This window comes from Puma concolor, chromosome A2, assembly GCF_028749965.1.
Source record: "Puma concolor isolate L17-30 chromosome A2, mPumCon1.1.hap2, whole genome shotgun sequence".
NCBI classification, from domain to species: Eukaryota; Metazoa; Chordata; class Mammalia; order Carnivora; family Felidae; genus Puma; species Puma concolor.
This window is the reverse complement of record NC_141668.1, coordinates 24,892,694-24,920,080: the sequence shown is the minus strand read 5'-3', so window position 1 is coordinate 24,920,080 and position 27,387 is coordinate 24,892,694. Positions and strand designations below refer to the sequence as shown.

At 48.1% G+C, this 27,387-nt stretch overlaps 1 long non-coding RNA gene across 1 annotated transcript; it reads right to left on the bottom strand.

The window, feature by feature from the left end:
* Positions 1-526: 526 nt before the first annotated feature.
* LOC147583073 (uncharacterized) lies at positions 527-13,342 on the bottom strand. The gene is made up of 3 exons (XR_015245132.1): positions 11,763-13,342; positions 7,951-9,160; positions 527-1,307 (listed from the first exon to the last, which is right to left on the bottom strand). It is a non-coding gene; the product is annotated as an uncharacterized LOC147583073 (long non-coding RNA).
* Positions 13,343-27,387: the final 14,045 nt, after the last annotated feature.

The following is a 27,387-nucleotide window of genomic DNA, read 5'->3' as shown; positions in this document are numbered from 1 at the left end:
TTTGCGGCACCCCCATCGCGCTCTTCACGGAGCCCACCCTCTGCCCCTTTCTAGGGCCAGACGGCAGGAAGTGGGTGGCAGTCTCTGGTCCTCTGACCTTGTCCCGGAGGGGCTCAGGCCTCTCCTTATACAGGTCTTCCTCCAGATCCCGGTCCTGCCCCCGGGCTCCAGAGGTGCGGGTGCTAAACGCACGGCCACCAGACGGGCTCCTTCCCAGATGCTCACTAACGTGCTGGGTCCAGGGAGAGAATTCCACCGGCTCAGCAAATTTCCCTTTGTTGTTGGTTTTGTCAGTTGGCTCCCCTCCCCCCCCCCCCCACCACCCTTTTCTCTTTTTCCTTTCTTCCCTTGAGTCAGCAACGCAGAGTCCAGCGAAGCAGATGAGGCGAAGGGGGATAGACGCACCCGCGCAGGCCCTCGGGTCCCTTTGCCTCGTCCCAAGCCGGCCCCGCGCTGCAGACACCCGCGCTTCTGGCCCTCTTTCCCATCCCCGCCCCCACCGCCCCACCCGGAACTGAATGTCGGCCACTAGCAGGGGAGGCAGGTGCCTGTCACCTGGGGTCTAGCTCCCTGCAAAGCCTCCTCCTTTCTCCTTAGCTCGTTGAACCCTGAAGACTCCAGAACCTCTAAGAAGTGCTTTACATTGAACTCATTTCAATCTCACTACAAGTCTGTGAGCGATCCTATTATTATCGCACACTGTTGCTGTCAGCAGGCAAACCAAGCAATAATAATAATATAATAATCCGAGCATAGCAAACCAGCAATTTTTCATCTGAGCATTAAGATTTGAAGGGATATTTGAAAGGCTCCTGCCCACAGAAATATTACCCTACACTCTGGTCTAAAAGTTTACCAGTAGATGTATTCAGCAGGAGTATGTCCCATGCAATATTTCTCTGTTGTTTGTCTGGGATATACTTGTACTAAAAAATGATCTGTTGTTTATCTGTAATTCACATTCAACTGGGCACCCCGTATTTTGATTTGCTAAATCTGGTAATCCCTTCCCGCTGGGGCCTGGGAGGTGGGGGGAGGGGGGGGAGAAGGGGTAGGAGAGGTGGGAGGCCCCAGGTCACTCCTGTTTCTGATCCATTCTATTGATTATACTCACCAGGATCTCTTCTTCTTCCTCCTCCTCCTCCAGCACTACAGCCTGTTGCCAACTTCACGAGCCCCCACCCCGGCTTGCTTGCCCGGCAAGCTTGCCCAGGCGAGCAGCTTGCCCCACAGCTGGCCATCCAGGATGCTGCAAAAAGGATACGGGGTCTTGTCCAAAGTCCTTCCTCTGCAGCCCTAGTTCCATCCTGATGTCAGAGAGGAGAAAGACAAGAAAATATAAGAGGATGCAGAGCAAAGCTTCCAGATGTCTGTGCTGAATTACCAATGGAGTCTGCCAGAGAGCCAGTAGATTGATACATTCATGCAGCACGTGGTTATGTACCAGGGATACGGGAGTGAACAGCACAGCACATCCTGGTCCTGATGGAGCACACATCTAGCAGAACCAATTTCTAGGTAAGTAACGCCAGGTGACAAAGATCATGCCGGGAGACAACACACAGCAGGGTCCCAGTGTACCCAGAGGTCAGGGGGCTGGGGCAGAAAAGGACCCCTCAAAGAAGAGATGAGCTGAAACCCGAGGGCTGAACAGGAGGTCTCCAGGTAGAGGGTCACAGTGGGTAGCTGGGGGATAGAGTAACAATATTTTTGAAGTTTCCAAAACAAGAGAGAGGCTCTTGGAAATATTATGCTGAGTGAAAAAAGCCAGACACAAAAGGCCACGTATTGTATGATTCTCTTTGTATGAAATGTTCAGAATCGGTCAATTCATAAAGAAAAAAAGTAGGGGCGCCTGGATGTCTCAGTCAGTGAAGCATGCAACTCCTGATCTCAGCTCAGGTCATGATCTCACGGTTCATGGGATCAAGCCCCCCATTGGGCTCCGTGCTGACAGCAAGGAGCCTGCCTGGGATTCTCTCTCTCCCTCTCTCTGTCCCTCCCCTGCTCTCTCTCTCTCTCTCTCTTTCTCAAAATGAATAAGTAAACCTTAAAAAAAATAAGAAAGAAAGCAGATTAGTGGTTGCCAGGCCTGGGGGATGAAAATGTCACAGGGTTTAGAGAGAGGTAATGGTTGCACAAACTTGTGGCTATTCTAAAAACTACTTGGGGCGCCTGGGTGGCGCAGTCGGTTAAGCGTCCGACTTCAGCCAGGTCACGATCTCACGGTCCGTGAGTTCGAGCCCCGCGTCAGGCTCTGGGCTGATGGCTCGGAGCCTGGAGCCTGTTTCCGATTCTGTGTCTCCCTCTCTCTCTGCCCCTCCCCCGTTCATGCTCTGTCTCTGTCTGTCCCATAAATAAATAAAAACGTTGAAAAAAAAAATTAAAAAAAAAAAACCTACTTAATTTTACACTTCAAAATGATGAATTGTATGGTATGTGGATTATGTCTCAATTTTTCAAAAAGGGGTTGCAGTGGGAACCTGAGGCCCTAATGAGCAGCTAAATGAAGGCCAGCTCACATGGGACGAAAGGGAGAGGTAGGCCAGGCCAGATCCTTCACGATCACCTTCAGATGGACTTGATCTGAGGGCTGTGGAAAACCAGGGGAAGGTTTGAAGCTGAGACTGGTCAGCTTGTCACTTTAGAAAGACCCCTCTGGCTGCAGTGTGGAGGGTGCATTGAATGGGGGCCAGAAAGACCAGTTAGAAGGCTGCTGCGATAGTCTAGATGAGGGATCGTGGGGACCTGAACCGGGGCAGCAGGGAAGGAGAGAAGTAGGATTCAAGGGAGAGACAGGCGGAACGACAGGGCTGGGGGTGGCTGGATGTGGAGGGAAGGGTGGGAAGAGGAAGGAGTGGGGTGTGCCCCAGGGAAACGGATTGGGAACCACTTACCGGGACAGGGAAGCCTGGGGGCAAGCCCAAAGGAGGGGATGTCTTGAGAAAAATGGTGTGGTCCACCTTGTGGAACACCACAGGGAGTCAAGCAGGTGAGGACACACAGGCGTCCACTGGATTCGGGGACAGCTCGGTCACTGATGACCCCTGAGGGGACAGGGCTGGACTGATAAGAGACTGAGGCAGATTGAGGAGGATGAATGGAGGAGGAAGAAGCAGAAACTGATTCTTGGAACAGGTTTGTGAAGGGGAGAAGTAAAACAGGGGTAGAGCTGGCAGGGTGGGAGGGAAGCAACTTGTTTGAATTCTGAGAGCCTGGACAGGCGGCTGTATAGGGTTTCTAAGGAAGTGGGTGGAGCCAGGAGCACTGGCCTCCTTGTGGGAGGAGGGATGGACCAGTTTCTGGTTAGCAAGAGGGAAGAAGAAGGGGCAGAGCTGAGGTGGGTGGTGCCAGGGTTTGTAAGTCCGGAGATGAGGGAAGGGAATTGCCACACGACTTCTATTTTATCGCTGAAGCAGGGGACAAGGTCAAACGCGGAAGCTCTAGGCAAAGGAGAGGGACTGGCCCAGCATATGTCTGAACTGGCTCAGAGAGCCTAATGTTAAACTTCCCAGGATGTTGTGAGCCGGTTGTTGAACACAGCTGTTATTAAATTCTAGTAAATCCGGGGCGCCTGGGTGGCGCAGTCGGTTAAGCGTCCGACTTCAACCAGGTCACGATCTCACGGTCTGTGAGTTCGAGCCCCGCGTCGGGCTCTGGGCTGATGGCTCGGAGCCTGGAGCCTGTTTCCGATTCTGTGTCTCCCTCTCTCTCTGCCCCTCCCCCGTTCATGCTCTGTCTCTCTCTGTCCCAAAAATAAATAAACGTTGAAAAAAAAAAATTCTAGTAAATCCCCACAAAAATGCTCAACTATTTTTTTTTTATAAAGGTGCAAAAACATTTTGCTTTTTCAGTGAGTGGTTGCAGTTGGACCTCATCAGAATGAAAAGCTTTTGCTCTGTGAAAAACCTCCTTGAGAGGATGAGAAGACAAGTTACAGACTGGGAGAAGATACTTGCAAACTACGTACCTGACAAGGGACCAGCATCTAGAACATATAAAGAACTCCCAAAACTCAGCAGTGTGAAAACCAAACAGTTCAATTAGAAAAACGGGCAAAAGGCACGAATGGACGTTTCACTGAAGACGGCATCCGGACGGCAAATAGCACATCGAAAAAGTGTTCAAGATCATTGGACACTTTGAGAAATGCGAAATGAAACCACAATAAGATAACATGGCACACCTACCAGAAAGGCTAAAATCAAAAATAATGGTAACACCAAATGCTGTTAAGGATGTGGAGAGACTGAATCACTCATACATGGCTTTGGGGAATGCAAAATGGTAAAGCCACTCTGGACAAGAGTATGGGAAGTTTCTTACAAAACTAAGGGACACCTGGGTGGCTCAGTCAGTTAATTGACTCTTGATTTCAGCTCATGATCTCATGGTTTGTGGGTTCAAACCCCTCGCCCGGCTCTGTGCTGACAGCATGGAGCCTGCTTGGGATTCTCTCTCTCTCTGCCCCTCCCCTGCTTGTGCACATGCTCGCTCTCTCTCTCTCAAAATAAATAAACTTTAAAAATAAAAATACATTAAAAACTGTTACATACTGTATAATTCCGTTGCTATAACATACTTGAAATGACAAAATTAGAAAGATTGTGAGTTTCCAAGGATTGAAGGGTGGGTGGAGGGAGGGCTGCAGCTTTCAGGGGTCCTTGTGATGAAGCTGTTCTGTACTTTGACTGCGGTGGTCACACAAATCTGCATATGTAATAAGACTGCATAGAATTAAATACACAGAAACACAGAGACGTACACAAATAAGTGCGTGCAAAAGTGGCAAAATCTGAGCAAGGCAGATGGATTGTGTCAATGTCAACTTCCGGGCTGTGATGTGTCCTGTTAGAGGTTATCCCTGGGTGAAGGGAGCTCTCTGTATTATTTCCTAAAACTGCACGCGAATGTACACTTATCACAAAATAAAATATTTTAAAGATTAAATTATATAAATTACAATGAAACACATTATGTTTGAACCGATGAACACTGGAACCGACTCACTTCCTAATTATGTCACTACTATCTATGCTCCAGAGGCTAGTTACATCTATTGTATCTACATGGTCGCTGACTGATGTCCTGCTGGTAGCTTGAAATGGGCCATGGTGGGAGTATTTATAGCGTAAGAATCAGCAGACACCGTAAATCAGGGCTCCCCCCACCCCTCGCCACCACAGAGCCCGTTGTTTACTCTGCCAGCACACCACCGGGCTGGCCTGCTTGTTGGAGTGGAATCGTCTTTCCGGGGCACAGAATCAAGAGTTGCCTGGAGACACAAGGATTGCTAGGTGCTGCTGTGGTGGAGCTGAGGGTGGAGACCATGACTTCAAGGTGGCCCAGCCGTCCCAGCGCTGTGGAAAGCTGTTGACTGCCTTTGTTGACGGTTGGGGCTTTGCCAGGTGCCTGCAAGGGAAGGACAAGATGGAAAGGGAATCTGGGATACAGACAATTCGTGCTTGAAGCTGGAGTGTGGAATCTGACCTGGGAAGGGGGGCAGGTGAAGGCAGTGGGGACTGGGTGATGGGGACAGTGCGAAGGTGTCCGTGGGCCAGAGGTCCCAAAGAGCCTGAGGAGCGGCGGTGTTGCAAGTGACTGAGCATGTAGCCGAAAGGGTGGGGTCTGCAGTCAGGGGGACACAATGGCCGCAGGTGTTATCTCAGGGGGCATGGTCCTGGGGATTCTGAATGGGCTGGGGCCACTGGATTCCAGTGCACAGCGTGGCCACGGGTGTGGGCTGGAATGGAGGGCAGGGCCCTGAGGATAAGGAGCCCAGGAGTTGGACATTTCCATGGAGGCTGGTGTCTCCAGGGACGGTGGCAGGACTTGGATTAGAGGGAGCACTGGGTGAAGAAGAGGATATGGGGGAGGGAACAACGGAGGGAGAAAAGGACAGAAGGGAGGGGAAAAAAAAGAAAAGTCTTCTTAGGAGAGGCAAGAAGGAGAAACTAATGTGTAGAGCCGGAGGGTGTTTGGGAGCACCATTTAATGATATTAATCACCTCTATTTTCATTAAAAAGGGCTAAAGGGCTTGGTGGAGAATCTAAATTCCCCCAGGGACCAGACTAAATTCCTGTCTTTGTCATAAGAGTCTGAATGTATCAGATGCTTCAGATTGTGTCCCAAATCACAGGACAAAACATAATCCAGAAAACAAGTGTCCCGTCAGTTCACTGGACCACCCTGCTGGAAGCTCCCAGAGGATGAGTGGCTGCCTCCAGGGCTTGTCTGAAAGAGGAGGCTTCAAAGGCAAAGAGGCATCCACCGGGAGGCAGGAGGTGGGACCAGATTTCAGCTGGCCAAGTCTGATTCCTCCAACGACCCAAACGGGGACCCAGAGAAACCCCTGTTCAAGCCCTAGGAATGTAAGAATGGTGGGAAGTTTTCTCAAATTGCAGGAACCAGGTCTTTCTTACTCACATATGGATTCGTGCTACCCAGCCCAGTGTCATGTATATAGCAGGTTAGTGGGTGCTCAGTAATTGTTTGTAGAATTAAACAGAATTTATTCGAAGGGAGAGCGTTTCAGTGGAAGGGTGGGGGCCTTGTTATGCTTCCCTTCCAGCCAGATTTTAAACTTAAGTTTGGAGAGGGAAGGAAATATTAGCACAATTAACTCTCTGACGGTAGGCTTCCGGCTCTCTCCGTGGAAGTTTTCTTCCCGATGGAGGAAAGGTGGGTCTTCCCTTTGCTTCTCAAATTGCCCCAAGGGCCCTGCTGCTCCAGCAGTCCGTTCAGGTCACCCTCCGCAGCTAGTGAGGGCCGGGCGCCCAGCTGAGCACTCTCCAAGTAGTTGACCCTGTTTCAACCTCACCACTGCCTCTGGGGTGGCGGGGGGGGGGGGGGGGGGGGGGGGGGGGGGGGGGGGGGCGGGGGGCGGGGCCTGTTTTTACGTGCAGTCTGACAGTCAGGACCTGCAGGCTCAGAGAGGCCCCTGGCTGACTGGCCAGAGGGGCGGGCCTGGGCCACGAAACCTCCTTCCACCCTCCCAGCCGGAGCCCACTGCCGCTGCCCCCCAGCCCCAGCCCCTGGACTGAAGTCACAGCAAGTAGCCCTCTCTTCCCCAGCTCAGTGATCCATCCCTCTGGATAAACACCTGCCCCGTCTGTCCCCAAAGCCTGTGCCAAATCACGGTCTTGTTCTGTGTAGGTAGAGGGGAAGGCAGGGGACGGAAAAATCCAGATTCCACTTTGGAAAGAACTTCAATTTGGGGGCAAGGGCAGGGTGGAAGGAGGAGAGAAGCATAGGAAATGATTTAGAAACAGCTGAACTTTGAAAAACAGCAGAAACATCTCTCGGGTGCTGCAGAGGAGTGCATTTTTCAATGAAGCTGTGCCAAGGGACTGAAAAATTGCTTATGAGCACAGGACATTGGCCCAGGGAGCAGTCGAACTGACAGGGCGGACAGAACTGCTAGGAGGGCAGCTTGTTCGGAGGCAGCAAAGGAAACTTGGAGCACATTCGTAATCACTGAATTCCAGGAGGTCACCAAGTTCTGCGGCCCCTCAATAATGTGACCGCTGCATAGGAGGGAGACCAAATCCGAGGGCCACGGAGTGCTACGGCCACTGAATACTATAGTAACCAAATCCTACACCTCACATAGAAAATTCTGGTATTAGTGCTCCAATAGATTAGGTCCTCCTTGACAATAATGTTTGTTAAAAGAGTAACAGTCTTGAGGCCCCTGAATTCACCAGTTGGTCCACTGTCTGGGGAGCCACAGTAAAACGACAGTAGACATAGGTTGGGACCGAAGGGAGGGGAAAGGGAGAGAAGTCCTCCCTCCAAGCCTGGAAGCCAGCCCACACTCGTCAGCCCCGCAACACTAAAATTGCTCGTGCCTATGTTTGGTCAAGGTGGATGTTTGTGGCCAAGAGGGATCTGGGTTTTAACTGTGTTTGGGATTTGGAAAGGAGAAAGTGTGGGGTTTTCGATTTTACCTGTTGGCCATTCTCCTGGGCAGCCAGGGAGCCCTGTTTGCCTGTGACTTTTCCCTGGCAGCTCACGTTGGCCATCCAGAGAGACTCCAGGAGGTGGAAGACGGCTCGGTCTTAGTGTGGTGACCACAGTCGTAGGAACTCGCCATGGTCAAGGGCCTCTCAGGGAAACTGCCTGCAAACACAAGGGACCTTGGCAGGGCCTCTCCTGCCGCCTGCGGTTCTCCTGCAGAGCCCGCATCGCCTCCCGTGCTGCCCCTACCCCCTGTCTCCATGCCTCTCTCTGCCCTCCCCGAGCCTGCCACAGGAGGACAGGACCGGGTTGTGTCCCCTCCCCGTGTTCCCAGGCGATTTCACCGAGGGCACGTGACAACTCCTGACAGTTGCCTTGGGCTGAGCGTGGAGAAGGGCAGACAAGAGGCGGTCAGAGGGGGCCAAGGCCCAGTTCTCGTGTGCCTTCCCTTTCCCCCACACCCCTCCATTTGGCCTCACCCAGGGCTCCTGGGGTGGGTCACAGTTGTGAGGGACCCCCTAGGACCCACCCCCAGCACCCCAGTCCCAGGCAGAATTCCCGCCTGCCCTGTGGCACCTTGATTCTCCCCTGCCTGAGGGGTCACTGAGGAGGGGGATGTGGCCGCTGGTCCAGCTGAGGGTCTACAGGAAGAGGACAGCCACATGGCCACGGCCCGAGGTGTGGAGGCACCCCCTGAACTGATTCTTCTGGGCGGCGAAGAGATTCCAGTACTGCCTGAGCCCCCGGGGTTGGCTTTCTTCCTTCCTTTCCTCATCACAGCGATCCCCGTTCATGGCGGAAAGTACGGCAAATGCAGAAAAATGTAAAGAAATGTAAAAACAATAACGGATGATCCGTAACCCCGAAGCAAGCGCGAGTAAAAGTTGCACAGACTGTCTGCAGCCTTCTCTGCTGTCTCCCTTCACGTGGCTTGTTTCTCTTATCAGCAGGTGATAAGCTGTCGGCCCCGGTGCTAAACGCTCCAAATACTTCGGGATGCTGTTTTAAAGGCTGTACGTGATGGTTAACTCAATCTTGTGTCAGCTCGACCGACCGGGCCGTGGGTTGGCCGGATTACATCTTACTTCTGGGTGCGTCTGTGAGGGTGTTTCCAGATGAGACTGGCATTTGAATTAATGGGCTCAGTAAGGCCGGTTTTCCTCCCGAAAGTGCGTGGGCCTCAACCAAACCACTGAGGGCCTGAAACGAACAAAGGGCAGAGGACGGAAGAACTCGCCCCTTTTCTCTGCCCCGACGTGGAAGCTGGGCATCTCCCCCCATCTTCTTCTGCCCTCAGACATTTCCCACCCTCAGCTCCCACAATCGGCTCCCAGGTTCTTAGGCCTTTGGGCTCAGACTGAATTACACCACTGGCTTTTCTGGGTCTCCAGCTTGCTGATGGCAGACTGTGGGACTGAGAACCCCAGCTAATGCAAAAGCCGTATCATATATCTACCCACGTATTTATTCAAAATGAGGTATTGAGGGGCGCCTGGGTGGCACAGTCGGTTAAGTGTCCGACTTCAACCAGGTCACGATCTCGCGGTCCGTGAGTTCGAGCCCCGCGTCAGGCTCTGGGCTGATGGCTCAGAGCCTGGAGCCTGTTTCCGATTCTGTGTCTCCCTCTCTCTGCCCCTCCCCCGTTCATGCTCTGTCTCTCTCTGTCCCAAAAATAAATAAATGTTGAAAAAAAAAAATTTCAAAATGAGGTATTGAAACAAAGGGGGAAAAAAGAGAGACAACCCCCAAACGGACTCTTAACTATAGAAAATAAACAGAGGGCTACCAGAGGGGAGGGGGGATGGGAGAAATAGGTGAAGGGGATAAGAACGCACTTCTCGTGATGAGCGCTGAGAAGTATCTGGAAGTGTTGAATCGGTATATTGTACACCTGAAACTAGAACCACGCTCTATGTTAACCACACTGGAATTAAAGTAAACAAACAAGCAAGCAACCTGCTTGGTCCACTGGAAGGAACAGACGACACATCACACATAATGATACGGGGGAGGGGCGCCTGGGTGGCTCAGTTGGTTAAGTGTCCGACTTCGGCTCAGGTCATGAGCTCACCGTTCATAAGCTTGAGCCCCACGTCGGGCCCTGTGCCGATGGCTCAGAGCCAGGAGCTTGCTTCGGATTCTGTGTCTCCCTCTCTCTCTGCCCCTCCCCTGTTCATGCTCTGTCTCTGTCTCTCAAAAATAAATAAACATTGCAAAAAAAAATTTTTTTTTTAATGATACGGGGGAAGCAGTGAACGCCGAGGAAGGGTGCCCAGTCTCCAGCATGTGTGGTAGATGTGGAAGGCGGAGAGGAGAAAGGCTTCCAGAAAGAAGCTGAGAATCAGCTGGGAGAAGGAGGGAAAAGTGGGCACTCTGGAGAGAAGGTGTGGAAAGGAGAAACAGCGAGTGGGGGGCAAAAACTGAAGATGTAAAGTTTAGTTAGAAGAACAGGAAAATGTGGTCAAGTAAGCATGGCCCCAATTAAGAAGAGCTCTTAGTACTTCCAATAAAGTTGAACCTTTATCCTGCGGCTGATAGGGAGCCATCGTGAGGATGTAAGCAAGGGAGAGAGTGACATGCATGTCAGGGACGTGACCCCAGCTAAGGATGGAGCTTGAGATGACCCGTCTAGATGGCACCTGTCCGGGGTAAGCAAGGTCTGGCTCACGCAGTGGTGGCAATGGGCAGATCAAGGAGAGGCAGCCTCAAGAATTATTTAGGAGGTAGAATTTGTACAGCGTGGCAATGTCACGTAGAGGTGAGGGCAAGAGAGAAGTCTACAGCAACCTTGAGGTGCCTAGCTGGGATGATTTGGTAGATCATGATGCCACAAACTGGAACAGATGATGTAGGAATAGGAGTGAGCTGGAAGGTATTTTAGTTATTTCTATTCCTGCATTAAAAACCTGCTTAAAATGTGGCCTTAAACAACAATTTATTATCTCTCATGATTCTGTGGGTTAAGAAATGGGCTGAGTACGGGGCGCCCGGGTGGCTCAGTCGGTTGAGCGTGCGACTCTTGGTTTCGGCTCGGGTCAATGATCTCACAGTCTGTGAGTTCGAGCCCCACATCGGGATCCACGCTGGTAGCATGGCGCCTGCTTGGGATTCTCTCTTTCCCGGTCTCTCTGCCCCTCCCCTGCTCATTGTCTCTGTCTCTCTCTCAAAAACAAATAAATAAACTTAATAAGTGAGTAAGTAAATAAAGAAAGAAAGAAATGGGCTGGGTACTTCTGTTTCACACTCTGGGGTCATTCACTTGGCTGCATTGAGCCATTGACTGGGAAGGTCCATGGTCTTACTCACATGCCCAGCCTCTTGGTTCTCCTCCACAGGGCCTCTCTCTCCTCCCACGTGGCTAGCATCTGTCTTCTCCTGCCTTCAGACTCAGAAGAGGACCCAGGAGAACCTATGGTGAAGTTCCATCCCTATTCTGAGTCTGAGGGCCGGAGGAGACCAATGCCTCGGCTAGAAGACAGTGAGGCAGAGAGAAAGAATTCATGGAATGCCTGGGTGGCTCAGTCAGTTAAGCATCTAACTTCCGCTCAGGTCGTGATCTTGTGGTTCCCGAGTTCAAGCCCTGCATTGAGCTCTATGCTGTCAGCACGGAGCCTGCTTTGGATCCTCTGAAGCACTACAGCCACCCACCTGCCATTCCAGATGGAGGATTCGTTTCCCTGCTGGGAGTGCTGGCCGCTCACAGCTGGGTCTCTCTCCAGGAACCGTCCTCCCCCAAAGTTACACCCTCTCAAAGCACAGCTCCCAGCCAATGGCTGGAGGACGTGGGGGCCAGCCCCCCCACCTCTCTTCAGGACAACTCGGAAGGGCCATCCCCGCTGGAGAGCTCCCCCTGGGATCAGCTGATGATTCTGTTGTAGCTATGCCGCAGTTCAACTTCTCCTCTGGTCCGGTCCTCTTCCCTCACTCCCGCTCCCATAGGGATGCTGCTCCCAATCCTTCCCTGTAACTAGACACAAACCTCTGTCAGGATGTGTCCCGCCAGCGCACGGAGGCGGAGAAGGAAGAGGCTGAGCTCTGACTGGGCCAGGAAGAGTTAGAGAGAGCCTCTGGAATGGAAGAAGAGCCTCCCACAGGCAGCAAGGTTTCTGAGGCTGCAGTCTGAGGGAGAGGTCTACATGGAGTGGGTAGAAGGAGAGGATCAAGGGACGAAACACTGACCTAGCCGATCACTCATGTTAGGAATTTAGGTCCTCTCCAATTTTCATTGTTATAAATAAAAAACATCAGAATACACGTCTTGATACCTAAATTCTTTTGTCCACAGTTCTAGTCAATTTTTTTTTTTTAGCCCAGATTTGAGCACTGAAATTGGAAATTACAGAATATAAGCATTCTTGAGGCTACCGGAACTGTCCAAGGCCCCTGTTCACATCGCCCTTACACAGCATTCATTCTCCTTCAGCCAAACTCCTAAATTTATAAGAGACTTGATTTAGGGAAGGTCATTGATTCAGCTAGAGAGTTAATTATTCATTTGAATTGGTTTGTGCAAAAGGCTCCAGAGAGCCTACAAGAATAAATTGAAATGCTATTAGAACTAACAGGCGAATTTAATAAAGTGGCTGCATGCAAAATTCAATAGCTTCCTCATCAACTAGCAACAACCAATTAGAAAATAAAGTGGGGGGGTGGCAGGGGGTAGAGAGCATAATTACAACAGTAATAACGGTAACAAAATGCTCAGGATTGACTTTAGCAACAAACATGGGAAACGGGAAAACTACATCTTAAAACTCTGTGAACTTTCTAAAACACACGCTATAATTAATTAGATAGAAAGACATGCTATGTTTCTAAATGGGAAGAGTGAATGTGCTATAGCGTTAACTTGTTGATTTAACACCATCCAATTAAATGTCCAGGGAGGTTGTTGTTTTGTTCTTGTTAAACATGCCACAGTTATTCTAAAGTTTACTCAGAATAAATACACGGCAGGAATGGCTAAGAACAAACGTGAAAATGAGTGAAGGAGGAATTTTGCTTCATCAGATATTAAATAGACAATGAAGCTAAAATTGTGAAAATAGCGTAGCCCTGATGCAAGAATTGGCAGATGCCCCCGTGGGTCACGCTCACAAGCAGAAGCTAGTGTGCAAGGATCTAGTGTCTGATGAAGTCCATGCCACAATCCTGGTGGAAGAGGAAGCATTATTTGGTAAGCGGTGTAGAGACAACTGGCTAACCATCTGGGGGAAAAAATGATACCTTCTCTCCCACCACACATCCAAATAAATAAAATTCCAGTTGATGAAAGCATTAAGCATTGTTATAGGTTGAATTGTAGCCCTTGGAAAAACTTTTTATAAATAAATTAAAACATAAATAAATATATATATGCACACATTTTAATAAAAAATTATATCTAATTAAAAATTATAACGTAATATAAGATATTAAAATTATATATAATTTATATATTTCTATACCTATATATTTTATATATTTCTATTATATATTATATTTCTATTATATATTATATATTATATTATGTATATATTTCTAAAATATTAATATATAATTTAATATAATATTAATATATTAATATATTAAATATAATATTAATAGATTTCTATTATATATATTATATATCCCAACTCCCTGCACCTCAGAATGTGACTTTATTTGGAAACAGGGTCACTGCATATGTAATGAATTAAGATAAGGTCATGCTAGAACATGGTGGGCCTGAATCCAGTACGACTGGTGTCCTTATATGAAGACAGCACGTGAAGTCAGAAGAAGAGATGGGAGTCATATCCTCCCACAAGCCAAGGCACCTTGAGGCTACCAGGAGCTGGAAGAAGCAAGGAAAGAGCATTTCTGAGCAAGCATGGCCCGGTCCACCATCCCCCGACTTCTGGCCTCCAGAACTTGAGACAACACATTTCTGTTGTCCTAAACCGCCCAGTCGGCGGTACTTTGTTACAGCCGCCCAAGGAAACCAACACAAACGTATAAATTAGAACCATTAAAAACATTCAAAGAAAATATAGGAGAAAGTTGTATATACTTTTTCAAAAGCAGTAAGGCCTTGATAAGCATAAAAGCAATGGAAACAATTCAAAGGGAAAATCAATACTTTTTATACATTAAAAAAACTTAAAGCTACATAAGAAATAGGTTTATCAAAACTAAAAGGTGAACAGCAAATTGGGAGAGTAAACTGCTAGAAGAGGACAAGTGGCCATTATTCTTAATGTATAAGACTCTAAAACCCCAGTAGAAAATTGGGTGAACAACCCCCACAGACATTTCACAAAATGGGCATGACTGTGAACATTAAAAATGTTAATAATCATTAATTTCATTAATAATCAAAGCCACGTGAATTAAAAGGTGGAAATTTGCCTTTCAAATTAATAAATATTTTAAGGGTGCCTGGTGGCTCAGTCAGTTAAGCATCTAACCTCGGTTCAGGTCATGATCCCCCAGTTCCCGGGTTCAAGCCCTGCATCGGGCTCTGAGCTGACAGGGAGCTCAGAGCCTGGAGCCTGCTTTGGATTCTGTGTCTCTCTCTCTTCCCTTCCGCAGCTCACACTCTGTCTGTCTGTCTCTCTCTCTCAGAAATAAACATTAAAAAAAATTTTTTAAAAACCCAAATTAGTAATATTTTATATGACAGTACACTTAGTAAGAGAATAGTAAAAATTGTCCTTCCTCCCATCATATCGTTCAAAGTATAAATTTCTAGTATTCAAAGCATAAAATTCTAAAATTTTTAGAATGCAATCTCTGATACTGGGTATAGAAAGTTTTAAAAACTCATATCCTGGGGCGCCTGGGTGGCTCAGTCGGTTAAGCAGCCGACTTCGGCTCAGGTCATGATCTCGCGGTCCGTGAGTTCGAGCCCCGCGTCGGGCTCTGTGCTGACAGCTCAGAGCCTGGAGCCTCTTTCAGATTCTGTGTCTCCCTCTCTCTGACCCTCCCCCCTTCATGCTCTGTCTTTCTCTGTCTCAAAAATAAATAAGCGTTAAAAAAAAATTTTTTTTTAAATAAATAAAAATAAAAACTCATATCCTTAAAATTTTTTTTTTTTTAATTTTAGAGAGAGAGCCCATGCTCAGTGTGGAGCCTGACACCAGGTTTGATCCCACAATCCTAGGGTCAGGACCTGAGCCAAAATCAAGTGACAGACACTCAACCTACTGAGCCACCCAGGCATCCCAAAAGTTCATACCCTTGGACCAAGTGATTCTCCTTCTAAAAATCTATCTTCAAGAAGCAAGTAAAATTTAGCCAAATATTTGTCTACAAAAATGTTCATCACTGCACAATTTATAATAATGATAAATTAGAAACAGCCTCAATATCCAACAAGAGGGGAATCATTGCACAGCGTGTAATGTTAAATTATATAACCATTAAAGGAGGTGATTTCAACTTATTTAATGACATGGATGTATTTATAATAAAAATGTAAAACTAAAAAGCTCACTATTACATGTATGTTACAAAACACACACCTGCAGGGGACAATAGGAGATTAAAATGAAACAGAGTATCTTTTATCCTAAACAGCATGATTTATAGATGGTTTTAGTTTTTTTATTGCACGAAATATATGTAACATACAATTTGCCATTTTAACCACTTTTAAGTGTATAATTCAGTGGCATTAAGTACATTTACAATGCCATGCAATCGTCACTTTCATCCATTTCCAGAACTTTTTCATCATCCACATGCTGAAACTCTATACTCCTTAAACAAAAGCTCTCATTCCTCCTTCCCCCAGTCCCTGGTGACCTCTATTCCAACTTCTGTCTCTATGAGTTTGCCTATTCTAGGTACCTTATGTAAGTGAAATTATACAAATATTCTTCTTTTGTGGCTTATTTCACTTATCGCCGTGGACTGAATGTTTATTGCCCGCCCCCCTCGCCATTCATATATTGAAATCCCAATCCCAAGGTGATGGCATTTGGAGGTGCGGCCTCGGGAAGAGAGTGGAGCCCTCATGAACAGGATTAGTGTTCTTATGAAAGAGACCCCAGAGAGTATCATGACCCCTTCTGCCATGTGAAGTGACAGTGACATGATGACCATCAGTGAGAAAGCAGGCTCTCACCAGACATAGAATCTGCAGATGCCATGGTGTTGGACTTCCAGCCTCCAGCGCCACGAGAAATAAGTTTCTGTTGTTTATAAGCCACCCATACGATGGTATTTTGTTACCGCAACCTGAACAGATCATGACAGTTGGCATAGTATTCCCAAGATCCATCCATGTTGTGGCATGTATCAGAATATCATTCCTTTTTTACGCTTGGTTAATATTCCATTATATGTAACTTACATACCACATGCTGTTCATCCATTCATCCATTTGGATGACATTTGTGGACATTTGTGTTGTTTTCCCCTTTAGGCTATTATGAGTAATGCTGCCATTAACATTAGCACACTCGAATGTTTGAGTTCCCGCTTTCAATTATTTTGGGTATATACCTAAGGAGTGAAATTGCTGGATCATATGATAATTCTATGTTTAACTTTTTGAGGAATGGTTGGTTTTAAGTCTTAAAATTTTTCTTCTGCGTTTTTCAGATTTTCTCCACTGAGCGTGCATTATTTTTATAATCAGAGGGAAAAAATGAACATATTATTTTCCAATGCCTCCCATTGCTTTTCTTTCTTCTCTCTTTTTTTTTTTTTTAATTTTTTTTTCAACATTTATTTATTTTTGGGACAGAGAGAGACAGAGCATGAACGGGGAAGGGGCAGAGAGAGAGGGAGACACAGAATCGGAAACAGGCTCCAGGCTCCGAGCCATCAGCCCAGAGCCCGACGCGGGGCTCGAACTCACGGACCGCGAGATCGTGACCTGGCTGAAGTCGGACGCTCAACCGACTGCGCCACCCAGGCGCCCCTCTTTCTTCTCTTTACACATAAAGCACTGCTCCCATGGAGCCAAGCAAAAGATTGCTCAAATTTCCCCCTTAACTGAGAGCAAGGGCTGCACACATCCACAGAATGACTATTCCAACATGCACCTGGGATTTGTTTTAATCAGGCATGGTAAGATGTCGGGCATGGAGATGTTGCCTGTTTTTGTTTGTTTGTTTTTTTTTTCATTTTATTGATATATAATTGCCAGATAACATAATGTAAGTGTAAGGTGTGTAGCACGATGATTTGATGCACATATAGATTGCAAAGTGATTACCATAATAAGGTTAGTTCACGCACCTATCGCCTCATATGTTGCCATGACAACTGCCTTTACAAGAATAGCTTATTGCCTACAATTCCCAAGCAGAGGGGTCTGCCGTGCCACACAGGGAACCAGAGTCATTCAGAAGGCTGAAGGAGCAAGGGGAAAGCATAGGCACAAGCGTTTATTGTGATTTCCATGGAAAAGGCAAGGCAAGCCAGTGTGGACAGATTTAGGATTGGCCAGCTTGAATCATTCCAGTGGGCTCTGGGCTAAAGGGGAGGCCCCTCTTTGTTGGGTACCTGGCCCAACAGGTGATATAGGGCAGGGGGAATACTGACTTGGTGTGAGAGAGGTAGATAAAGGAGGTGGTTTGCATATGAAAAGTGCTCTCAGGCAAGGTGTTTACTATCCCTAGGAATGAGCTAACCCTAGGAGGACCATCAAAGTCCCAAGACGGCAGAGCATCATAAAATGCAGAAAATAAAAAACACGATTAATGCAGTGATGTGTGTGCAAGATTTCTCTTTAAAGCTGTTTGTAATAGGAAATATTGGAAGCCAGTGAAATTTCCATATAAGGAAATAAGGAGCTGGTTAAATGTGATGTCACAGTAATAGAATCAAATGCTATGCAGTCATGAAAAAGAATGGAAGGATCGGGGCGCCTGGGTGGCGCAGTCGGTTAAGCGTCCGACTTCAGCCAGGTCACGATCTCGCGGTCCGTGAGTTCGAGCCCCGCGTCGGGCTCTGGGCTGATGGCTCAGAGCCTGGAGCCTGTTTCCGATTCTGTGTCTCCCTCTCTCTCTGACCCTCCCCCGTTCATGCTCTGTCTCTCTCTGTCCCAAAAATAAATAAACATTGAAAAAAAAAAAAAAAAAAGAATGGAAGGATCTCCAAGAGGTGCCACAAAAAGGAAAAAAACCCTGGTGCAAAACACCAAGGTCTCCATCATATGGACCCAGGTGCTTGTAAGTGCAGAGAGTATCTCTGGAAGGACGCCCAAGAAATTCTAACACGGGTGCCTCCAGGCAAGGGAACTCACTGGCCTCAGGACCAAGGTTAGGAGGGATAGAGAGGTACTATATCTTTTAATTTTGTGCCATGTGAGTGTGTTGTTTATATCTAAAAGAATTATATTAAGATTTTTAAGTCATGGGCACCTGGGTGGCTCAGTTGGTTAAGCATCCAACTTCAGCTCAGGTCATGATCTCATGGTTCATGGGTTTGAGCCCCACGCTGGGCTCTGTGCTGACAGCTCAGAGCCTGGAGCCTGCTTCGGATTTTGTGTCTCCCTCTCCGTCTGCCCCTCCCCCGCTCATGCTCTGTCTCTCAAAAATAAACATTGAAATTAATTTTTTTTTTTTTTAGAGAGAGCATGCTTGCACACGAGCAGGGGAGAGGGGCAGAGGGGGAGAGAGAGAGTGAGAGAGAATCTCAAGCAGGCTCTAGGCTCAGTGCGGAGCCCGATGCGGGGCTCAATCCCACAACCCTGGGATCATAACCTGAGCTGAAATCAAGAGTTGAATGCTCAACTGAGTCACCCATGTACCCCTATATTAACATTTTTGTTTTATTTTTTTATTTTATTTTTTTTTTTTAATTTTTTTTTTCAACATTTATTTTTGGGACAGAGAGAGAGCATGAACGGGCGAGGGGCAGAGAGAGAGGGAGACACAGAATCGGAAACAGGCTCCAGGCTCTGAGCCATCAGCCCAGAGCCCGACGTGGGGCTCGAACTCACGGACCGTGAGATCGTGACCTGGTTGAAGTCGGACGCTTAACCGACTGTGCCACGCAGGCGCCCCAACATTTTTGTTTTAAAAGAAGTGGGGAAAAGGCCAGAAGCCCTATTATGCCTGTTATAGGTTGACCTGTATCTTCCAGAAAAATATACTGAAGTCCTAACCTCTGGTACCTGTGAATGTGACTTTCTTTGGAAATAGGGTCTTTGAAGATGTAATCAAGTTGTGACAACGTCATTAGGGTGGGGCCTAATCCAATATGACTGGTGTTCTTAGAAGAAGAGAGAAATTTGGACACACACACACACAGAGGAGAATGCCATGTGAAGACCAGACTCAAGTAGAAGGTGGCCGAGTAATGTTGAGGGAGAGATTGAAGTGATACATCTTATACCTAGGAATGTCAAGGCCAGGGATTACCAGCAAATGTCAGAAGCTAGAAGAGCCAAAGGGCAGATTGTCCCTCTGAGTCCTCAGAAGGAACCAACCTTGCTAATACCTTGATATTGGACTTCTAATCTCCAGAACGGTGAGACAATAAATTTCTATAATTTTAAGCCTCCCAGCTTGTGATGCTTTGCTATGGTAGCCTTAGGAAGGTAATATAGACCCTTTCTCAACTCCCCCTGGAAGCCCCAATTTCCTGGTTATAATGCTGGCAAATGCTTTGAGAGAAGCTCAAGGTGGAGGCACAATTTCTGGACATGAACTCTCAAGGACCATGCAAACTCCTTTCAGCCCGAAGCTCTGGCCTCTGGGTTCCTCTCTGTCCCTCCTCCAAGGAGCAGAGCAGGCTGAGAACCTGGGTCCAGACCAAACACCCGGGGGTGAATCGGGGCTTGGATCCTAGAATGTGAGCCCCAAGCTGGCTGGAACTGAATTCTGTTCACTGCCCTCAGCAGCTCCTATAGGAGCACCTGGCAGGAAGTCGGTACTCCATTAATAGTCGTTGAGTGAAGGGAGGCGCAGTCTCTCTTGGGTCTCACTTGATCATTAAATAAGCACACTAATCAGCATCCACCTCCTGACCTTATGAGGATTAAAGACGCTAATGCCCCTGAAACCCTTAACAAGATGCCTGGAATATAACAAGAGCTCGGTAAGAAGCAGTTATTAACACTGTTACATTTTGGCAAACAAGGCTGTTCCCTATAGCAAAATTGGCAAGAAGGTTTCACCTCACATGCCAACTCATTGTAGTTGTCGGGTGAGTTTGCCTAGACTGTTGTGTTGAAAAGATGCTGAGGTCAAGTCTGGGCTGGGTGGCAGGAGCCAGCTCCTCACCAAGGTAAAACATGGAAACCAGATAGAATGTTCTCCCTGCCGTGTTGTGCGGAAGAAGGAAAGGCTGAGGAGGGCAGGTTGCCCTGGGGCAGAGTCTCGCCCACACATCTGGGTCTCCCTGCAGAGGTGGGGCCAGTGCTGTGCTCCTACCCGGAAGGACAGGGTGGGCTCCCTCACCCCGGGCAGGAAAGAGGTGGAAATTAGCCAGTGATCCGGTAGTGGGCAAACCCTTCTAGGACAATCGGCCCTTCTCCTCCTTCCTGTGAATTTACCCAGGGCACTGGGTGCAAAAGACATCATGGAGCCCCTTCTTCCTATGCACCCCAGATACTGCTGGCCCCGACTGAGGACTTCCCCACCCTTCACAATGCTTCTCCAGTCAGTACACACTAATAGTTCTGCAAAGTGGGCTTTATCGCCTCTACAGATGAGCAAAGGCTGGAGTGTCTGAGTGATGTGTCCAAGGTCACCCTCTTGTCCCTTGGCCTTTATCCCGTGTCACCACAGCCTCCTGGGAAGATGGGCTGTGAACAGTGGGGGAGGGGGCGCTCCAGCGTCAGGGAGGGGCAGCCCCACTCTCTTTCCTTCAGCACCACTGGGGACACACTTGGCTCTGCATGGCTCCCATGGTGCTTCTTACCCTTGGGAACTTGGAATCTCTTGGGAGGAGACTTGGCCTTTCTCTGGCTTTCCTTCATTTGTCCCTCACTCCACTGGAGCAGGTCAGATTCTTCACTGCCTTCAGGAAAGGGGATACTAGTCCCCTGTTAAAACCCTACATTGCCTAAAGCTCACCAAGAGGGTCAAAACCCAGAGGCCCTGTGGCAGGTTTCTGGGAGCCATGTGGGCCCTGCCCCCAAGAACATTGATGTTCCCTGGAATGTTGGGGCACGCTGGCTCACCACTAGGGGCCTCCCCCCTCCACCGGCGATTGCTCTCACTGCATTCACTTAAATGCCTGCTCTCTACATTTGCCCTGGGAGCTGGTCAGACAGAAGGAAAGACACCGCCCCCCACCCTCCTATAGCTGTACCCCAGCAGAGAGGACAGGCCCAGAAAGAGACTGTCAGTGGCGCCACTGAGGGATCCATTGGTGTTCCAGGTGCACAGAGGGGACGGGTTCAGCTAATTAGCCTAGGTCCAGGATGTATATTCTGAACTATATGGAAACGCATGGGGTGCTTGGTGCAGGTGGGGAGTCTCCTGTTCCAGAAGGTGTGCGAGCAGGCGGCAAAGGGACCTCCTGTCTACCTACACAGATTTCCCTTCTGTCTTCATCTGGGCCCTGGGTGCGGGGAAAGGGATGGGCTACGCATTTGCTGAAGGAGACCATCCTTAGCAGATGCCCGACTGAGTGCTCAGGAATTGTCAGCTGCTATTTTCTGAACCACTGTACTTGATTGAGTTTAGGGCACCTATCGTCTTGCGGAGAGTAAGAGAACAGGAGGTAAAGGGTTCCTCCCCTTCGCCAGCCACATCCACACACAGCTGGCCACAGGGCAGGAGAGCCCGGCAGGCAGCTGTCCCCACAGACAGGGAACAAGGGTGTGTGATTTCCTGAGCAGCCTCTTCAAGCCTAACATCCCTTTAATAGTCCTCGTTAAGTGCCCACCCCGCTCACCCCAGAGATTTTCACGGCTATGGAAAATAGCCATTATCTGACCTCCAGGGCAATGAAAATATCTGCAGAATTCCAGGAAAGGCTGTTATAAAACCGAGTAGGGCCAATCCACCCTTCCAGAAATGCAAAGCCAGGGTAAGGAGGAAATCATAAAGTAAATGTATTCACTGCTCCAACTCTCTTCACCTATTTTGATGTATATGAGTACATTTGGCCTCTGGTAGCATTGGAGAGGGAGAGACAGGGAGAGGCAGAGGGAGAGAAACAACAACAAAAATCAGTGATGACTCCTTTCTTTTGCCCTGGAGGGGAACGGAGGTGGTAAAGCAAAGGACTCCACGTTTAAGTTAATAATTTATCATGAAAACTTGGCATTATTGATTCCATGAATGAGGTTTTAAAAGGTTTTGCTGCCATCCAAAGAACATGTGAGAATAAAAATGTCCTTCCCTTTCTTACCACGTAATTTGAAAAAGACAAACCGTTTTTTATCCTAAAAATGTTCCATGTACCTGGCAAAAAGTGTTTTCAAATACAAGACAGCTCCTTAAATAGGCCCCAGAGATAACTTGGGGCCAGGTTGGAGTCCTGCTCTGGTCCCAGCTCAGGTGGCCAGGGGATCTTAGGAGGGGCATCCAGTTGTACCAGCTGTGAGACGGTGGGAGGAACGATTGCCCTTTGATGACCTCAGCCAGGACTGTGGCAAAGGGCACCTGAGGGGAGAGTAGGCAATGGCTCTGAAAAAGCAGCCCCGCCCTCCCCCCCCCCCCCCCCCCCCCCCCGCCACTCAGCTGGCCTTTCAGGGGGAGGAGTGGCGCTCCAACCCAGCCCGCATGGGGCTGGGGAGGTGGGGACGGCGGGTCCTGATGCTGCTCTCCACCTGTCACAGCCGGACCACCTGCCCTCAGGCAAGCTTCTCCAACCACCAGGCCGCCCCCACTCTGCCTCTGGGAAGGGTCAGGAGGCGAAATGAGAAGGAAGATGTTCTCTTTTGTGTTCTTTCTCCCATCAAGGAAAAGCCCCTCAAGTCTCGAGTCTCGGCTGCCCTCTCCCATGGGTGAGGGGGGGTGGCTGAGGTTGATGGGCAAGCCCCAGTCTTGCTTTGCCCACACTCCACTACGACACTGTCAAAACACAAAATTCAACTGAGTAAATCTGAAGATCTAATGGATTTAATTAAGCAATTCATGAATAGCACAGCTCCCATCTAGCTGGGGATGCTGGTAGAGGGGAGCTGCTGTGATGATGTACAAAATGGAAGGTTTTTATAGGAAGGAGTGTGGAGCAAGAAAGTTATTAGCAGAAGAAAAGAAAGGAAAAGAAAGGCGAAGTCACCTCCCCTAAGGTATAAGGACAGGGGTCTAATTAGGTGGGCTCATCATTTTTCTTTGGGGGATGGAGAGGGCCCATGTAGTGCTTATCAGAAAATCCCTGATTGACAGGCTAAGATTCACATTTCTGGGGGAGACTGAAACTGCAATTAGGTTAGGCATTAAGCCCGGGTTTGGTGACCTGGCTTAAGTGACACCATCGTGGGCCTGTGGTTTGCCTGGGGTCTGATTAAGCGAGGGAGGCTGCTTCCAGACTTCCAGTGGACATCACCGGCCTGGTAGGAGCCAAAGCACTCCGCCTCTAAGTTGTTCTTCATTTCTGGGTGGCGTTACTCAACTCTGAGGGAACACAGGCCTGCTCTGCTCCCCAGAACCCTGCTGCAGAGCCGGTGGTGTGTTATGAGGGCTAGACAACCTCACATACTTGGCAACTGATGGCCACTGGGTTACTGGAGCAGTTACGTTTGTTGGGACGCTTTTAAAAGTTACTGTCTACAATTCTGACACCAACTACAATTCTGCACCCAAGTCCAACGTGTGGATTTCCCCAGACTACGCGATTCTCCGACACCGGTTCAGTCGTCCTGCAATTCAATTCTGACACCATCTACCTGGAGATAACGTCAGATTCCACAGGTTAAAGGGCTCAGTTCTACAAGACTGCCTCCCACCTCCGCCCCCTTTAGATGCTGGTCACAAGCCCAGGTTGTCACCTGTGCTTCCGACCAACTAGTTATAAGATCAGAGGTTCCGGCGAGCGCCCCCCCTCACCTTGGGTTTGATTAATTTGCTAGAGTGGCTCATAGAACTTACATTTTACTCACTAGATTGCCAGCTTATTATAAAAGGATAGAACTCAGGAATCGCCAGACAGGAGAAATGCATAGGACATGGTATGGGGAAAGGATGTGGAGTTTCCATGCCCGCTCCAAGTGTTCTACTCGCCCCTAATCTCCACGTGTTCACCAACCTGGAAGCTCTCCAAAACCCATCATTTTGGGTTTTTATGGATGCTTCATTACGTAGGCCCAAGTGACTAAATCATTGGCCACTGGCGGCTGAACTCAATCTCCAGCCTCTAATCACATGGTTGGCTGTTCTGGCCACCAGCCCTCATCCTTAGGGGCATCCAAAAATCACCTCCTTTTTTTATTTTTTTTTTAAGGTTTATTTATTTATTTTGAGAGGAGGGAGGGGCGGAGAGAGGGAGAGAGAGAATTCTAAGCAGACTCTGTGCTATCAGCATGGAGCCCAACACGGGGCTTGAACTCAAAAACTGTGAGATCATGACCTGAGCCCAAACCAAGAACCAGATGCTTAACCAACTGAGCCACCCAGGCACCCCCAAAAGTCACCTAACAGAAGACACCTTAAATTGCTCTCTTCACAGGAAATTCCAAGGGTTTTAGGAGCTCTGTGCCAGGACCAGGGGGCAAAGACCAAATATATATTTATTATAAATCACAATGTTATCAGAAGGTTGCACCAGCATTCTGTCCTCTCATTACAAAAGGAGAACAACGTTCTGGACCTCTCTCTCCATCTAAGGTGCCAAGTGCCATGACAGGGTCTTCCCAACATGAGCTAGCATACAAAGAATCTTTTCTGAAGTGGTCTCATCAAGACACAGCATCTGAATATCTTTTGGTTGAAGAGTGACGAGGACAGTAGAGTGTCAATCCAGGAGAGAGGAAAAGGAGGGGAAAATGGAGAGGTTGGGAGTGAGCAGACACTTGAGAATCTGTTTCTTGCAGCTAGGTTTTTGTGGAAAGAGCCTTTAACATCCAGCCCTATGCAGGAGGGCGGGGAGTCCCTTGGGCAGAGGGAGACAGGAATCAGATGGGTTCTGGCCACAAGGCAGACCAAGCAGCATCTGAGCAGACCGAAGGTCAGACAACAATGCAGGGAAGAGGAGGAGGACAAAAGGAGAGATGGGGAGGAACTGACATTTATTGAGCACCTACTGTAAGGAAGGAGATTGAGCAAAAAGAAAACAAAATGACAAGCTGGGGAGAAGTCACTGCAGCAGATATGTCTGGTTTACCCCTCGTCTTCATCATCCTCGATAACCAATCTCTACGGTCAGCCATGTGCCAAGTCCTGAGGCTGGGATTACAGGAAGCAGGTCCTTGCCATTGGAGGCTCACAAGTCTCCTTGAGGAAGCAAGACCTAAAGATACGACAAGCCATAGTAGCATATGCTCTGTCAGTGGATGCCAACTAGTTAAGTGTCAGAAACTGAGGGAGGGATTGCAGTTCCCTGGTTTGGGGAGGGTCCCCGGGGAGAAATCCGGCTTGAGTTTGGATGCTGGGTAGCACACAAGTGGAAAGGAGGGACAAACTGGTGTGGACAAGAACAGCAAAAAGGACATGGGTGGTGTGTTCAAAGGACTGTGACCAGCAGTTTATTATTCTTGTTCTATCACTTTGTGTTTTGGGGCCCTTTCACATACGTCACCTCTGGAAATGACTCTCTTGTCCTTCATAAGCCCAGCTAAACCCTGAAACGGATGGCCTTCAGGGAGTTCCACAGAATGAAATGAACTCCTACTATGTGTAAATCATTGTTAAGTATTGCAGAGTATGCAGAAAAGTGTAAAATATAGTCCCTGCCCTCAAGGGCAGAAAGGATTTTCCTTCTGTCAGATGGCCAGTGAAAGAGATTCGGGATGACTCTGCAGCAGTGAAGTCCTATGTCTGATAAATGGCAGCAGGTTCTGGGCAGCATGGACAAGTCCAAGGAAAATTAGATTAGCCATCTATCAATGTTCCACTTGTGGGTGGTCCAAGGTATTCTGGTGACTCTGCAGTTCTCTTCTCAGAATTAGTTACCGGGCTCAGTCCTGTGTCTTCCATATTCTTCCCCAGGACATTCCTTAAGCACAGAAGCCTGTCTGCAGCCAAACACCAGTTCAGAATCAGAAGCCAGAGTAATTGCAGATGTACCCATAACCCACCCATGGCTGGGCCACTGAGTAACACCCCAATCAATGAGCAGTCTCAGACTCTGCAATTCATCCTGGTAAGGAAGAGGCATTAGCACAAGAACGAAAGAACCAAAATAAGACCACACATATGGATAACTTCTAAACTGGTCAACCTTGGACAAAGAAGTCTGAAAATCTCTATCTGGCCTGACAGAAACACAAAGCAACCTCATCCTGGCCCTTAAAGCACCAGCTAGGTCTGAGTACGAGAAAGCACAGGTGAGCACCATCTGAAACTAACTGAAATGCAAATTCATCTTGGGCATCCTCACAGTCTGATGACGGAGCTACTGCCACGTTGGAGCGGAGAAGATTCCAGGAACTTTCCAAGCAGCATGGGCGGAGTTGCTACTTATATGACAGAAAGGGCAGATGTCTGTCAATCGGTTCTCAAAAAGTGAGTTATGGGGATAATAAGCAGAGAACTAGCCACATGGGTCAGTCAGTAGGCAGAAGACTGAAGATGGCCGGGACTCACTCTGGCATATTTGACCTCCTGCTTCCCCAGATGACTGAGGGCTAAATAGATGGGATCTCTGGGACCTTGAGGGTCCGGGCTCTGAATGTTTGGTTGGAAAAAACTCTTTTCAAGGCTAAAACGTACCAAAGGATGTTTGGACGTATTCTGAAGAATGAATTCACATTCAGCCATAAGAAAGAATGAAATCTTGCCATTTGCAGCAACATGGATGGAGCTAGAGAGTATAATGTGAAGTGAAATAAGCCAGTCAGAGAAAGACAAATACTATATGATATCACTCATATGTGAATTCAAGAAGCGAAACAAACGAGCAAAGGAAAAAGAGAGAGAGACAAACCAAGACTCTTAACTAAAGAGAACGAACTAATGGTTACCAGAGGGGAGGTGGGTGGGGGGATGGGTGAAAAAGGTGACGGGATTCCAAGTACATTTATCATGATGAGCACTGAGTAATGTATAGAATAGCTGAATCACTATATTGTACACCTGAAACAAATGTCACACTATATGTCAGCTATACTGGAATTAAAACTTAAAGAAAAAAAGAGAATGAATTCATACACTCTAACTGTAACAGAAGCAGCTGACAGATCTCACTTCAAGACAGCTGAAACATAATGCTAGCTGCAGGCTGACCCTAAACGAAGGGACCGTACATCCTGGGTCAGAGCGGATTCTTCAAGACCACCAAGTAGCCCCCCAAAAGCAAAGAAAGCACACAATCTTACAACTCTTTATTTAACCAGGCTACCAAGCAGGAAGATGCTACCGAAACCTGCCAGTCTGACTGATGGCATTTGGTCT